Source organism: Mirounga angustirostris, unplaced genomic scaffold (assembly GCF_029215605.1).
Source record: "Mirounga angustirostris isolate CCGP_5_RB_7025 unplaced genomic scaffold, mMirAng1.0.hap1 SCAF_10, whole genome shotgun sequence".
In the NCBI taxonomy this organism is placed as follows: Eukaryota; Metazoa; Chordata; class Mammalia; order Carnivora; family Phocidae; genus Mirounga; species Mirounga angustirostris.
Genome location: NW_026991718.1, coordinates 44,304,433 through 44,313,056, shown reverse-complemented (window position 1 = coordinate 44,313,056; position 8,624 = coordinate 44,304,433). Strand labels below are relative to the sequence as shown.

The following is an 8,624-nucleotide window of genomic DNA, read 5'->3' as shown; positions in this document are numbered from 1 at the left end:
AAAAGATGGAAGGCTGTTTCTCAGTGGGAGAAGGGTTTATAACCCTTGCCCATTTTGGCCACAGGCCAGCTGATTCTGGTTTGTCTAATTTGTAGAGGGTTTCAGAAGGAAAACTGGAAGCAATATTCCATCCTTGAGTACAGAGACAAGATTTTAGTGTCATGGGAGAGACATTAGAGATCAAAGCAGATAAAAGAGTTGATTCATTCAACATTCCACACAACTTGGGGGCACCTAATATGTGCTGGGTACAGAGAAGGCTATTCTCCCTTGGCATTCCAGAAAGGAGAGATAAAGAGCAGCTATTTTCCTACTTGTGTAAAATATTTCATATATTAGATGTTGATGCTATGAGGATGAGGAATGTTGGTCAAGGAGGAAGTGCAATTTTCAAAAGGATGGCCTGGGGAAGAGGCATCAGGGTGGCCAAAGTGGGCTGGGGACGTGGGAGGTGCCACAGGCCACATGAAGCCAGTGGTAGACGAGATGTTCCCCAAGGGCGCCAGGCCCTATGTGGACCTGGACAAGGCAGTGGGCAGCACCAGGCTCCTAATGGACTTGGCAGCCAACGAGAAGGCAGTTCAGTTCATGCAAACTTTTTAAAATGATTTTGAAGATCTGTTTGATGATGATGATATCCAGTGAGACACCGCACAGTGGTGCATGTGGTTATGCCTATTATGTAGTGGTGTGGTGGAGCTCCTAAAAGGACAATTTGAGATGGTTCTAAAGTACTCATGGACATTACTTGCAATTAGGAGATGGTTAACCAAAAAAGAGAAGGATGGTTTTAACTATCTGCATGAGGACTGCTAACCTCTGAATGTGACCAACTTTTGTCCTTCAATTAAAAAAAAAGTGAAATAAATAAAACAAATAAATAAGGATGGTCTGGGAAGGTCTCTCTGAGACACTTAAACAAAAGGACCTAAAGGCAGTGAGAGAAAAGAACAAGCAAATAGGGAGAAAGCATTCCTGGCAAAGGACAGAGCAAGTGCAAAGGCCCTACAGTGACAGTGTGTCGCATTGTCAAGGGACTGCAGGGAAAATCTATGTGGCCAGAGCCAAGTAAGCAAGGGATAGAACTATGGGAGATGACCTTGAAAGCTAATTGGGGAGGAGATTATGTGAAGCTTTTTAGACCACTGCAGATCTCTGGCAGAAGAGTGCCAGGATCTGACTTTCTTAACTGCTTTGTTGAGAATCTACCAGAAAAGGCAAAGGAAAACCAAGTAAACTCATGAACACTGTTCCCATAATCCAGGTAAGAGACAGGGGAGCCTCAGGGACAGAGAGACTAAGCTGGCATGCACTCTAGCAATTAAAAGTTATGGGCGATGGGGCAATAGTAAAAAAGAAGATAAGCAATTTACACGAATTACCTCAATTATACTATTATTTTAACTTACAGTCTACAGGGGAGAGTTTTGCATCTCAGTTTCTTAATAGAAGTTCTGGGGAAAATACTACTATTTACCTTATAGAGCTGTGATGAAGACAAAATGCAATAATCCTGACACAGAGTACATGCTCAGTAAGGGATGATAATGGCTATTAATTATAAGATTTTTTTAAAAAGATTATTTATTTAAGAGAGAAAGACAGAGCAGAGTGAGAGGGAGACAAGCAGATGCCCCTCTGAGCATGGAGCCCAACGCAGGGCTCGATCCCAGGACCCTGAGTCAGATGCTTAAGAGACTGAGCCACTCAGGTGTCCCCTATAGGGTTTGACTAAGACTGACAAAATCTGGTACACATACTCTAACTTCCTGTGTATGTAGATTGATGAAGCTAGTACTCTCCATCATCCACTTAGTTTTAAGTCAAGAGAAAGAACTAACACAAATCTAAGAAGCATACTTTCTATATTTAATAAGACACTCCTTTTGACAAATCTTTCTGTGGCCTTTGCCTAGAGCAACTAGTACGTCCATTTATCTGTCCTGGTGTTTTTCTCCTATTCTTATTTCCTGCTCAGAGCTGTTTCTTTCTAATCTTGGAATTCTATTTCCTCTCACTCTTCTGTGGTAAATTTTATGGTCCTCCCACACTACTCAGAATTTCCTTCTGCAATAAAGCCTCTAGGCGGTATCACCTCATCCTGTCCAGGGCATTGTCCCAGCATCACACCCCTTAGCATCTCCATGGCTGGACACTATCAGGATTTCCTCTCTTTTTCATATTTGCTGATTTATTTCTTTTGGAATGGGCTCCATGTTCTTGTAGATAGGCTGTTTCTTTTTCTATACCACAACGGTCCCCTTGAACTTGGAAAGGAGAAGATATCTTGGACATCTCCTTCAGACACTCCACAGGCTTATTGGACAGGGAGGCAGCTCATACACAAAGCTGCCAAGAATGACATTCTAGACCCCTCCCTCCACCCTGAAATAGAACGTGGTTCTGCTGGGCACTTAAGGTAGAGTAGTTAACTTAGAAAAAAATTCACCATCGAGCACTTTATTAACAATAACAGCAACAACAAGAAAGGATTTATATCCAGTCACTCGTGCCACAGGATATAAGCAAGTTAGAACCGTTGTTTATATAAGGTTCTCATTATCTAAGGACAAAATGTTTTGTTTTTGATTTTGATTTTTCCCCAGAAGGGCTAGATGATGTTGTACCTGAAAAAGAAAATCATTTCCTACCAGACTCTTCCCTGATCTTAGTTAGGGATGACCTCTAACCTTACCTATTAAAGTTTAAACACAGAGAATGGCAGCCAGTAGTAGACCCAGGCTGACCCCTAAGCCAGCCACAGAATTCTCCCCAACCACTTGGGCACCTTGTTAAGTACTTATTTATTGGAATAAGAGAGGTGAGAAGGAAGAACGTGGGTGACTCTCCATCAGACATTCCTCTGGTCAATAGCATGAGCCCTATAAATGGGTAAAAGGCAGGAACCACAAGGAGTTTTAAATTCAGGATTTTCCAGGGGGAGAACAAGGATTCCAACCTCAAACCAGATATCAGCCAAGAACAATGTGTTCCCTTCATGGTTCCTCAGCAACACACACTCTGAGCTTTCCCCACAGTCCTTGAGCACTGCCTGCTGCTACTGCAGATCCCACAATGCGTTCTTCTCTCTCCTCCACTTTTTTTTTAAAGATTTTATTTATTTGAGAGAGAGAGAGTGAGAGAGAGAGCGCACGAGAGCAGAGTGAGGGGCAGAGGGAGAAGCAGACTCCCCGTGGAGCAGGGAGTCTGATGAGGGGCTCAATCCCAAGGATCCAGTATCATGACCTGAGCTGAAGGCAGACGCGTAACCGACTGCGCCACCCAGGCGCGCTCTCGTCCACTTCCGCTGTTGGCTTTTATCAAGGCACATCCACATGGCTGCCCCAGCACTCCAGTCCCTGGCCTGCTGGGTACACTGAGGCTCCTCCACTGCCACTCTCAGCAGTGACACCTGCTCAACAGTTCAAAGCAGCCTCTCCACAGAGGTATAATGCCCTAAACTTCTGTTCAGGCCTTCAAACTCAAATATGCACACATTTCCCCAAAAGCAACCTCTGTTTTGTCGGATAGGCAAATCTGCTGTTCTTCTAATACTGTCTATGCCCCCCCTCCATTCTTTGCTTGTATTTTCCCATTCACCGGGAGTGCCTTCCCTTTGCCACTTACTTAAACTCTGTCCAACATTCAACATGCAACTTAAGTCCTACCTCCCCCATGAAGCGTCTGGAATCACTTCAGTCTTCAGGGTTATTACAATTATAATGGCTACCTTGCAGTTTAGCTACTGTCTTCACCCTGTTAATATGTCTGAATCTTAACTATAAGCTTGTAAGATATTTGAGAAAAAGATCCATGTGTTTTACAATTGCTTAGCCCAATTCCACACGCAGAGGAGATGCTTAATTTTATGGTCATGCAATTGGATCAATACCTTATCTAACATGAAATAGAACAGGATTTTGACTTCAGTCTTAGGGAATACAAAGATTTTTTATTTTGTACTTCTTCTGGTAATCCCTCTGAAAGTCCAAATTCTCCATCCAAAAAGAATTAGGCTGTCTTGTTTTGTTTGCTAAAATTGTAGAATAATTCTAACTCTGCTCTGTGCAAGGAAAGACTACTTGACTTTCAAAATGGAACAGTTATTCAGAGATTATATAATCCAAACCCCAAGGAGGAATTCAAAGCCCAGAGAAATGAAGTCTTTGCCCCAAGGCACAGAGGAAATATGTGGTAGAGCAAGGACCAGATCCTAAGTCTTGAATTTCCAGCCAGAACTCCTGAGTGAATCTCCACATATTGTCCCTTTGCATTTTCTGTTTCTGGTATCTGTGTAGTAGTGATAGAAAGTAGTTTGACAAGTACTTTGTGAGTATTTTCTATGCCCCAGGTTCTGCACTAGGGCTTGTGAGATCAAGGAGAAATGGAGATAAAAATGACATGAACTCATACCTTAACACTCAGGACTCCAGAACTCTGTATTCTTTTCTAAAGCAATGTTCGTAACCTTTCTTTTTCTTTCTCTTTCCTTCTTTCTTTTTTTTTCTTTTGAGTCATAGAACCCACTGATATTATAGTTTAAATTATAGACTTAGGAAAATGTATATATGCACAAACCAACAAAACACTGCATAATTTCAGGGTTTTGCTGCACTCTTGAACCTCTAGGTTATAGCCCCTTTTCTGAAACGTTGGAAAGCTTTCTCTCAGTACCTTCAAAAATAGAGCCATGGTTTTATAATTTACAGAGTCCAGATGCTAACCCTTGCCTTTTCCTCCTCCTTTTTGAGTGACTGGAGGGAAGTCTGCAATCACAGCTTTATCTCCTCCCTAAATAAATAAGCACTTCCCTGAGTACCCCCAGCTCCATTGCTCCAGATGTTACGCTGGATAAATGGCTCATTCAGGGCTCAGCAGGGCCCAGGTCATGCTCCAAGCTGATCAGCTTTTCTGTGCCCTGCCCTTGCCACTCAGAGAAGCTTCCCTGCCACTCTGCCTATTTGGAAAATCCACACTCCCACTAGGGGCCTGAGAGCAGAATGTGTTCTTGCATCATTTTGGCAAGGCTGGAGAGGAGGGGAGGGAGCCGAGCCACAGGAAATACTGGTGAAAGGCCTGTGGGTTGTTTTACATGGTGGCTCTGGAAGGAAAGAGTCAATGGAAGGAGCACCTCTCTCAGAAGCCATATATCATGGAACTTCTCCAGGCAGGAGAAAGTAAGAAACAGATGGCAATGAACAGGCAAATGTACCACAGGGACAAAACTTGAGTGGGAGGGCGTAAGGAGGCAGAAGCCACTGGCAGCAGTGGACGAAGGGAAAAGATCCATACCATGGAACCTACATATGGAAAGTCAGGGTGAGATACAGAAGCCAGGACCAAATGGCAAGAAACTAGTTCTCACAAAATGTGGAACCAAGGAAGACAAGAGAACCTCCTACTTGGTATCACTGCTGGTGACTAATTTCTGCACTTGAGAAAATGAGTTATTCTAAAAAGGGTAAGGATAGTAGTCTTCAACCATACTGTGCCTAATAATCACGTGAGGAACATGATTAAAAACACTAGGTCTTCTTGGAGTAACTTAATTCCCCAGTTTGCCCAAGACTTCCCTAGTTTTAACATTGACATTCCTAAAATAATTGCCCCTCAGTCCTGGACAAACTGGTATAGCTGGTCACCCATTGACACCTCTGATTATTCTGATTCCTTAGTCTGGGTTGAGGCCCAGAAATCTGCATCTCTATCCTGCCCTCCCAGGTGATTCTGATGCTGAGGCATTAGGAGGGTGGGCCAGAGGACACATAATCTGCCAAGCAGGTCTAGAAGAGAGAAAAATTAAAAAGACGAAGGAAAAGCAGAAATTGTTGATGGTTTCTGAAAATTCTAAACCAGATGTTCTCAATCCTTTGAATCACAAGGAAAGCTTTTAAAACCACTGATGCCTGGCCCAGGTCTGGACAACTGCATCAGGTTCTATGGGGATAGGATCTGGCAGTGGCAGGAATAAGAACCATGTACTGGGTGGCCTTTTAATTTCCCGATTGATGGTGTCTGGTAGAGGTAGCTAGAAGCAAGGGAGAACTAGTGAGTGCCCACATCTGGACAAAATAGCACTGTGCCCCAGCTGATGGGAGCCAAGAAGTCCCTTTAGAGTGCTATTTCTGCTCCTTGGTGTCACTGCCCAGTAAGGAAGTAATTAATTGATGAGAATTGCCCCAGATAATATTAGAGAAACCTACACATATTATCCTCCAGGAATTACAAAAATGAGGCCCCTTTGAATGGTCTGCAGGAAACGTGTCCAGTTTCTCTCTGTGCCTGAGGCAATCACATACCATGGGTACAATATAACCAAACCTCCATCACTGAGAAGAATCTGGAAGATGGGGCATCCACTTCTTTCTTTTCTATGGCTCATGATAAGGGGGAAACCATTTCTGAAAAGGAAGGAAGGGATGAAAAAGATTCTGAGTCAGGGAAAGGGAATCAAGACTAATGATAGAAAATGACAAGGAAGAGAAGGAAAAGGAAGGGGCAAAGAGGCAACCTAAAGGGCCACATTTTAGGTTCAAGCCTACCAGTGACGACCACCTTAGAACACGAAGAGGCTCAAAGGCAAAACACCAGAGAACAACAAAACAGTTATTTTGCCCAAAACAAAGGAATATATTATTATGTGGTGTTGATTCTAGCTGAAGTCTATGAGACAGCTGTTAAATTGGCAGAGGCCAAGGGAAAGTGTGCCATCTTCTTGAAGGATGTTTAAGGAGAAAGGAGAGGAAGCTAAAACTTAAACTTGCACTTCCTTCCCACTTACACAGATTCTTCAGAAGACAAATGACTCCTCAGTTTATACAACAGAGAAATGTAGTTCCTTGCAAATGGACAGCAGCATAGTATAGGAACCTAATAAAATATAATAATGTGAATTAAAAAGGATAGTGTAATCCTTGGCAAAATATATAGCAATATGAAAATGTTTCACAATAAATTGTTATAATAGTTAGCACTTTGAATTAGAATAGCAAATACTTCATTACAGAGTACTTACGTTTTCCTTTTTATCTATCACATATCAAAACCAAATATGGGCTTGAGACTTTTATGGTACCTTCTGCCTAAGGATTACACCTTCATCATTGGAGAAATTTTTATCAGATTTATTTATTAAGCCTCCATCTGCAGTTGGATCTGTGCAATGCACAAAAATAAATAAATAAAACATATTTAAAGCAGTCCTGCCCTCAAAGACCTTACACATTATGGATGGTAAATATTCCTACTGAAACATGTAGAATGCTATTAAAACAGGTGATTCACTCCTGAAAAAGAAAAACATGCCCTGTGTGTAGAGGGAGAATACCTAAATCATTGTAGAACTTAAACTGGCTACCATTCTCTCGGTTTGCATTTCTCGAGCACTCAGTAAGCACAGGGCAGTGGGCTTCAGAAGGGAAAGAAACAGGTCTAAAAATTGGACTCTGCCCTAAATGAGTGCACAGTCTGGTTGGAGGGAGAGGAGGTAAACATACACAAAGAGATCAATAATTCCTAGGTGGCATTTTTTAAGTGGTCAGTGAGTGACCAGACCCTAAATGCTGAGGTAGTTTGGAGGAGGGTACAATCACCAAATCAGGGCTGTTTTGCAAAGCAAACTATGTACACTAGAAGAAAAGAAGACACATAATAATAACAAGCTCTTACATTTGTTTTATAGAGTCTGACCACACCCATTATCATATTTCATTCTTATACTAACCTGTTGAAATGAGTGTAATAGTGTCCATCTTACAGATGGGGACGCTGAGACTCAGAGAAGTTGAACAGCTTCCTGAGGCCACACAGATTTAAGTCTCAGAGCCAGGATTCAAGCTCAGTGCCAGGAGAAGTGTGCCCTTGAAGTCCAGAATGAACATCTTCAGAAGCAGCCGGCCACAGCAGGCTCTTATGAATGTCTCCTGGCTGAACCTAAAAGCAAGCCAGACCCTCTTAGTTTATCTTGTTCAACTGTGTTCTTCATCTTATTTTGCAGACTCCAATTGGGACTGTCTAACACTTACAATAGGATTTGCTGCTTTCTCCACTTGTCAGGTCCCTGGTTATTCATCGTCATTACCAGGCGTAGCAGCAGCAACAGAAATAGTGGAAAGACTACTTATTCAAATAAAATCTTGTGTGAAGGCCCAGTGCAGAAAATTGCATATGTTTTCCTGTTTCTGGACCTCTTGTTTTCTGGAATTAACATTTCTGAAAGAATACAGAAAGAGTTGCAAAGGGACATCAATTCAGTATTTCAACTGCTATAAAAATAAGCACACACATACAAGAAAGGGGTGGCTGCATTTTTACTTTGGTTGTTACAAACCTGAACACTCTGATTTACAGACTGACAGTGTAGGAAGGAATAAAATATTTCCATATTTCTCTAGCGGGAGGGGTTTACTCAGTTTCCTAGGTGTAAGCATTGTTAGACTAACAATATATTTTTTTCCCCATCATGCTTCTTTGGTCTTACATTTTTGGTTTACATCTGATTCTGGCAATAGGCTCTTTTTCAGTTTTAGTTTCTGGACATGATGTATATTTTTGTCTTTTTCTCTGTCTTCATTGTTATTTTAGTAGAAATATGGGAGATGATGCATCAGTGGCAACTAGCCAAG

General features: G+C 42.0%; 1 pseudogene; it reads left to right on the top strand.

Moving 5' to 3' along the window:
* Positions 1-465: 465 nt before the first annotated feature.
* LOC123850472 (COP9 signalosome complex subunit 9-like) lies at positions 466-645 on the top strand (annotated as a pseudogene).
* The last annotated feature ends 7,979 nt before the right edge of the window (positions 646-8,624 follow it).